The sequence below is a fragment of the Monopterus albus genome, unplaced genomic scaffold (assembly GCF_001952655.1).
Source record: "Monopterus albus unplaced genomic scaffold, M_albus_1.0 scaffold11.1, whole genome shotgun sequence".
Taxonomy (NCBI): domain Eukaryota; kingdom Metazoa; phylum Chordata; class Actinopteri; order Synbranchiformes; family Synbranchidae; genus Monopterus; species Monopterus albus.
In genome coordinates this window covers 238,323-246,089 of record NW_018127891.1, presented here as the reverse complement: position 1 = coordinate 246,089, position 7,767 = coordinate 238,323, and the positions used below count along the sequence as shown (strand labels likewise).

General features: G+C 42.9%; 1 protein-coding gene across 1 annotated transcript in view; it reads right to left on the bottom strand.

The window, feature by feature from the left end:
* iglon5 (IgLON family member 5) overlaps positions 1–7,767 on the bottom strand; it is a 98,448-nt gene that overhangs the window by 89,215 nt on the left and 1,466 nt on the right.

Here is a 7,767-nt window from a genome sequence, read left to right as displayed (position 1 = left end):
AATTAGTGAAATATCATAATACAATAACACAGAAGTGTCTTCTCCCAAACCCAATTAATAGTCTATTGTGGCACAAATGTTTGATGAAATCTCACCTAACATCCCATTTACCACAATAGAACCAGCACTATCATAAATATGATATTTGTTCTAAAAAACACTCCTGTGATCTTCAAAATGTATGCACCAAGTTTAGTCAATGCCCAGAGGACATAAAAAAAGAAGTTAATTCTTCCAAGACAGTTTGGAACATTTCCTGTATGTCCACTTATGGAGCTGTCACAGCCCCTAGTGAAATTCTGCCTAACTGAGTCTTTACTGTCAGGATGCTGTGCTAATATGAACACTTTATTACGTAGCTGGAGCTGGAGCCACAGCTGGCGCTGCAGCCATGTGATGGCCCTAAATGATGGAAGAGTTATTGCATAACTCTAAATCACAGCATAAGCTCACACTGGACAGCAAAGCATTGTGTACCACAGGGCATGATTTGTTTTTCTAATTATGAAGCAAAACAAGTATTGGTGTATACTAACAAATGCTAAAGACTAACCAGATATAATTTAGGTCACCTGTGGATTCTTGACAAACAACTTGTGATGTGGGTGCACTGCATGTGCATTTTATTAGAGATGTGCTGCCTTGCTGGAATGCCTCCCTAACCAGTGGCATATCACATTAGCTCCAGCTCCTTAATGTTGAAATACCACACAACAAGTGACCTGCAAACTAGTTCCCTACTCCCACTCACAGCAATATCACCCAGACACAGTTTGCATTGGCAGGATAAACCTGCCATGTTTTTTTTATGCCACCTAATCATCTGCCTGTATAACCAATCCATCTCAATCACTGCCTGTTGCAGGTCTTTGTATCCCTCCTCCCCTTCCTCCCTCACACCATCTGTCTCTCTTCCCTCGCTCCCTCCCAGCAGCCCTCCTTCAATCATTTTTTTTTATAACTCCACCATCTCTCCGGCCTGTCCATCTTCATAAGCTCCCTCTGTCTTTTTCCCTCTGCTGCTTCTTGCTCTCTGCAATAAACATACATATCGCACTTCACACACGCTGCACGTAATGGGTGTGAAAATTTTGAACATATCAGCTGATGACTGGAGCATGTTGGCGCTGACAGTGGCTACGCCTGATTCACAGCAACACTGTAGTCTTCTCACACTCATTATCATTGAGAACTACTTGCTGCACTGACTACACACCCACACAGCCTGTTGCTATCTCCTGACAAAAATTAGAATTTTGTGAAAGTCGAGACAAAAAAGATTCTTACGGCCACTATTTAGTATATATAGTGCCAAAGTCCAGAGGATGGACCTCTCATGTGCCCTTTCTGTTCCCATAGGAGACAATGTTGGTATGTGGTGCTCGTTACCACCCCTCACTCATGCCTTCTATCTTTGTCTATCAAAGTATAGGACACAATTATTACCGTTTTGTGCCTCTCTCTTTCACCTTCCATCTCTCTCGCTCCCTGTGCATGAGGGTCTGGAACACAATTACCCCTGTTCTTTCTCTCTTTCTTGCACTTTATTCATCCATCCCTCTCTCAGTCCCCCTCGCCTCCTCTTATGGCTTCAGGAGGAGTCTGTGAAGGGAGCAGCTGCTGAAATATTTATTGATCTGTTTTCCTCAGTTTTATTTATTTCCCTCTGTTCCCTCTTGCCCTCCCTTCCCCTCAGCACAGACCCAGAAACACCTCCAGCACCACGAGATGTCAGAGGCAGTGGAGGGGCTGAAAATCCACAACATGAAACCATTATTTAGCATTTGTTGCACCTGGTAGTTTTACCTGTGTAAACAAAACAAGAGGCGTGAGGGTGGGATGAAGGCAAATGCGAGAACAACAACAGCATCAGCTGCAGCAAGAACAGATGTGGCACAGATTGAGCTGTGAGACAGGGGGATTGTGTGGTATATTTTGATGTTGGCATCCGCAGCAGGAGGTTACTGACAGGAAACACCAAGGTGCTGCTCTTTTTTTTCAGTGTAAAGGAAGTTGTACACAACTGCAGGTTATTGAAGTAGTAGTAGTCATGGCAACAATGCCCTGAGCAATTCTAATTACAATGGTTACAGTGATAGTACTGGACTAAATGGATTCACTGATGAATCTGACGTTATCTCTGCGTAATTAAAGGGCTTTCATGGTAGTGTATGTCCCTGAGGTGAATATCAGCACAGTTAACCAGGAGTTTTGAGGTTACTCCATTGGCAAGCAATTCAGCAGTCATTTGAAAGTAATGTTTTTCTCTAGTCTTCTGTTGTAGCACAAATGATTAAACTTACACACACACACACACACACAAGGCAGACATAAAAACACGCACACACTGAGGCACAAAAACACACACAAAGCTAAGTCCCATCACCAGGCATGGCCTGCATTAGTGCCTAAGCCTTTTCTATTGATTTGCGACGAGCTCCTTGTCTTTTGGTAATGAGGACGGGGGAGAAGCGGGACCCTCGTCCCTCCCAGCTCCCCTAGGACAAGCAGCCTGCACTAATCTGAATTGTGTTCCCAATGATGCTAACTCCCTGCCACAAAAAAGGCCAGAAGGAAGAGGCATAGAGGGAAGAAATTCACGCAGCACACTCTCTCCTCTAACACTAGTCATTCCTCATAATGTGTAACATCTGCACGACATCGAACAAGAAACAACTCTTTTTCTCCGTCCCGCTCAATCTCCATTGTGGACTAAAGCTTAAAAAAAACCAAAGGGAATATATTTTCACCATGCTGAGACATCTTTGATTTTCTCTGTTAAAAAGAAATCAGTGAGAGTGTATATGTACTCTGTCCCCTCATCTCCCTCATGGCTGGGCTCCATTGGCTTTCCACTGATTTACTGCTCACACCTTTAGTGGGAGAATTGTTGAAATTCATCTTCCCAGTGACCCTAGTAAAGGAACTATTCCACAGTGTATCTACCTGTATGCATACATTTATTTCTTGTGAGAGTGTGTGTGGGTGTGTGTGCCTGCGTGGGTGATGGTTGATTTGAGTACACGAGCCACCACTTATTCCTGCTTCTACAGCCACTCTGCTCCCTCTTGAATGGTCCTATCCGTGCACTAAATAAAACATAACCATTTTTCATTTGTTCCACTAAGAACCCACAGATCATTTTCATATTCATACCTGGACCAACGCAGGTCTTTAAGTTGCAAGTGAGACACAGGGAGGATGAGGGGAGGTTGTAACGAAGCGCATTACAACAGTAATTAAACACAGTATAACTACCTGTCCCGAGTTGAGAGCGGTCCCAGTTTCTTTCCATTACACTGAACTCCATATATTATAACTGTAATTATAATTGCAAACAAGCCTTGCTGTAATCATTATTTATGACACTGACACTATGTGTAATTGCCAACCCCCCGAACCAATATGTGATCCCCCAGCGAAGTGTTTATCATAACTGACAGGAGAAATCTCAAGGGCAACAAGGTGATGCTGCACCCGCCTACTGTTCCCTGCATATCTGTGGCTAACCATCCTCAAAGGATTTGAACCTGTGACCTCAAAGTCACCACTCTGGCCACACAGCTGCTAACACTATGCAATGCAGAATTCAGCTTCAGCCTAGCAGGTCGTGCAGTCACCAGCTCATGGGACATACATCTCTGTCTAGCCTGAAACAGGAAATCCTGCAATGATAGTGAATATATCTCACAAATTGTTTTATTTCCTGGTCATTTGGTATTGCTACTGATACCTGCCACCCCTAAGTAAAGAATCTGAACTGCTTATTTTAGAGCAGCTGTATAGACACCCCAGAGCCAGGGGCAATAGATTCACACATTTCTATTTACTATGTGCAATAAGATCACTTAATTTGCACTCTTTGCAGTTACCAGTAAGGCATTTCTTGTCTTATTGTCCTGTGTCTTCTTGTTTTTAACTTGTAATTCCTCCACGCCAGCAAAAGCCATGGCCAAAGGCAATATATTTTCAGGTTGTCTGTCCATCCACCTGTCTGTGTGTTTGTATGGGCCATTCTTGTGAACGTATTATCTCAGGAACACCTTGAGGGAATCTTCCCAGATTTTGCACATATATCCATTTCGACTCAAGGATGAACTGATTATATATTGGTGGTCAAATGTCAAAGCTTAAGGTAACTGTGACTTCGCATTTGTCCCATTCTTTTGAATGTGATATGTCAGGGATGCCTAAAGCGAATTTCTTCAAATGTCCAATTGGACTCAAGGATGAACTGATTAGATTTTGATGGCCAAAGGTCAAAGGTCAGGTTCAGTAACTTCACATCTGTCCATTCTCGTGAATTTGACTGTTGGCAGAGGCATACAACTATTAAGCAGTAATTCTAGTTCCTACTTATTTGGCCTTGGTGTGTTTGTTTCTGGCAAGCTGATTTTCCCATGTCTAAACACGGAACTATAACACTGTATACATGAAGTGGAATCTTAACGTCTTGACGCTGTCAGTGGTTGCTAGGCATGACATGATTTATTGCACTCTATTCATGAGGCTAAAGACATGGTACAGTAGCTGTTTCAGTTCTAAATTAATCTGAGTAGTAATGTAAATCACACATTTAAAGTGATTTTACAGATTATTTTTGGGGTCAGTGCACATGTTACAGATTCTGTGACTTTTTAAAAATGTTTCACCTGCTTTATCAATGGAAAATCTTAGGCTTGTTCTCATAGGCACTAACTGAACTACACCCTGGAATTTATTAGAACCAATCAAAACGATTATCTCACACCTCTTTGTCAATACACCATGGTTTATACACCAAAGACCTTTGGCCGTTCTGTCCTTATCAGGGTCGTTCAGTCCTTATCAGGGTGGTCACCTGCTTTACTTTAAGACATTCATTCAGAGCCATTATTCAAACTGAAGATTCCATACAATACCAAACTATTCCACAGCTCTTGTCTCTGCCAGCCCAGGACAAAACACAGCTGGATTTTCTTAAGGTACTACCTTGGCACCACTATGTGAGAGGAATACATTGAGTGGAAGATGTTGGATGCACCGTACCACTGGTCACAACACAGCAGCAACAAAAAAAAAACAAAAAAACTGAAATCCAGGAGAAAACCATTCAGACCACAGAAACACTGTAGGCTGGTTAAACACCCAACCCTTGTCCCCAAGGCTCTTGAGACCAAATCCAGGCCCTCTCACTCTAACACTTTCAGATAAATAAATCCTGCCAAAATGGCAGAGCAATGCTAAGCCAAACATGGAGAACAACAGCACACTGAAACCATGGATTTCAAAGGGAGGGAGAAAAATCAGAAGCCCCTCCAGATCAGAAGCACAAGGCATCTGTTGATGCTGGCATTTCCCTTTTTTCATCCCCAAGCCAAGACTGGTGATCCAGTCGCGCACGTGTGTGTGTGTGTGTGTGTGTGTGTGTGTGTGTGCGTGTGTGTGTGTGTGTATCTGTGTAAGGGGGCAGGGAAAAGACGGAGATTGGCTATGTGCTCACATGTGCAATGTGCATTGACCCCACTTGGCCCCCATATGTTGTTGAAACAAGAAGGATGGCAGGCTACAAAGCTGCCCTGCCTGTTTTCACCTGTGATCCTGCCCTGTACGCTTCCTCTTCCAGATCCTCCATCACAGCAGAGCATGTTAGTAGGAAAACCCATCTGCTTGACTGTTTGAACATTCATGACATATATGCACACTAAGTTAAGAGTGACAGTGGGATTTCCGGCCATAATTACAAGGCAGAAATCTGTTTCTTAAACATCTAAATATAGCATTAAAATAATATCCTCTGATATATAACTTTAAACGTCTTCTGCTATGACCTATGTGGCATCATAAGCGGAAGCAATTTCACTTGTCAGCTTCACTTTTCACAGAATCAATGACAACATTATTCTCATTATCAGCAGGTGTATGGCCTAACAGCAAAACCTTTGAGCAAATTGTTTAATTTTGTGTGGACGTGTGCGGGTGCATTCAAAGACTTAATGTTCTATCACTGGGAAAACAGCAAAGTCTCACAGTGTCTGGTCTCATAGATGAAACAGGATCTGATTAACTACAGACAGCCTGCCAGAAATATGTACATATTTTACAATATGTATGAGTGGGCGCTCGGCCATCCACCTTTGTAGAATTATGGTTCTCAGACATTTTAAGTAAAATGGGAGAATAAATGAGGAGGAAGGAAAAGTCATGATTGCATGCCAGGAGCTGGCCATCACACCCATGGTGTGGTTTTGTGCATTCACAGACCAAGCCAGTAGGAAACCTCTGAATAGCATTGAGGTGTTTTGCAGCACAGGAAAAGCCCTTTTCAACCTGGTTGGTGTGCCAGGGTACAGGTCTGAAAAGTATTCTACTATATGTTTCTGATGGTATGAAAGATAAAATGGTACTTAATAAATATTTGTCATGCATGATGTGAAGCTTTTAAATGAGTAATAACTGCTGTCAAGAGGAGCAAATCTTCAGATGAATACAAGACTATAGAAGCATTAACAACATTTAGAGGAATTTGTCTTAAGGCAGTAATAACACACACAATCTGCTAAACAGTGGTGGTGAAACATACACAACAACCACACACAGTACCACACTGGCCTGACTCTCTGGGTCAAAAATACAAAGGATTATTCCACTGCTGAATGTTTTATGAAGCAGTGGACAGTGCCCTTTTAACAGTCATGTTCCTCCTTTATAATGCATGCTTCCCCCCTTAAAAGATGGACATGCTGTGGACCTACAGCAACTCAGAGCAGCAGATGAGATTCCTCCCCAAGATGAATCAGATTCACAGGTGCTGCAGTGTGCACAACTCACATCAATATCCAATCATTCCTCAACTGTGCCTTACATGATTGGTCACACCTTCACATCACAAAACCCACAAGTTACCAATTCAGAGGACTGAAAGCTGAAATAAGACTCAAAATGGATGTATGGTTGGTCTGTGTAGTGTCAGGTCCATACTGCTGTGCTGTGTATGTCCTGCCGGGCTGTCCGTCTGGTCTCTGCCTGGTGTGGAGAATGGGCTTGCTGTGGCAAGCGAACCATGACCAGCTGGGCTATCCTGCCCACAAGGAGCTGAGGAGCAGGACGCTCTAGCCCGTCTGCATCTGCAGGTTGTTAACCTCACATCTTATTGCACTGACACATCAATTATTGTTATTAAGGGCCAGAGTAATTTATTTATTTACTGATTTCCCACAGGATGAAGGCAGGACTAATATAGCCAGGTGTTTGTAATTGTGTGTGTGTTGTTCATGCTGGCAGGGCAGGGGGAAATTAGAGTACATGTGAGTGCTGTGCACAGCAAATACACAGTGGGACATCCCATAAGCATGGTTTTAATATCTGAAGTTGACATGGGAATATTTAAATATTCCCTGGTCAGCATTCCTGTGGACACCAACAACATAACAACACTGTCTGTGTTATTCATAATGAATGTCCAATGAATCTACTGGTTGTTCAAGTTATCTCCACACTGTAAAAGGCCAGATGAAATTTGGAGAAATTTTAGAGCAGATGAATGAAATGTGGTTGTCTCTTTTCTCGGGCTGTGGGGAAGATGTTTATGCCAGTAACAAAAGATGGAATTAAGGCTTCACTACCCAGCCAGTTCATAATTGACCCACCACCCCGCCAACTGTCCATCCTTCACCATTTTATCTCTCGCTATCTCTCGACCTTGGTTTTGAAGAGAGAGAGCACAACACTGCCGTTGTCTCCCGAGTCTCTCTGCATTGCTTCTACCAGTACTTACACTAACCCCCA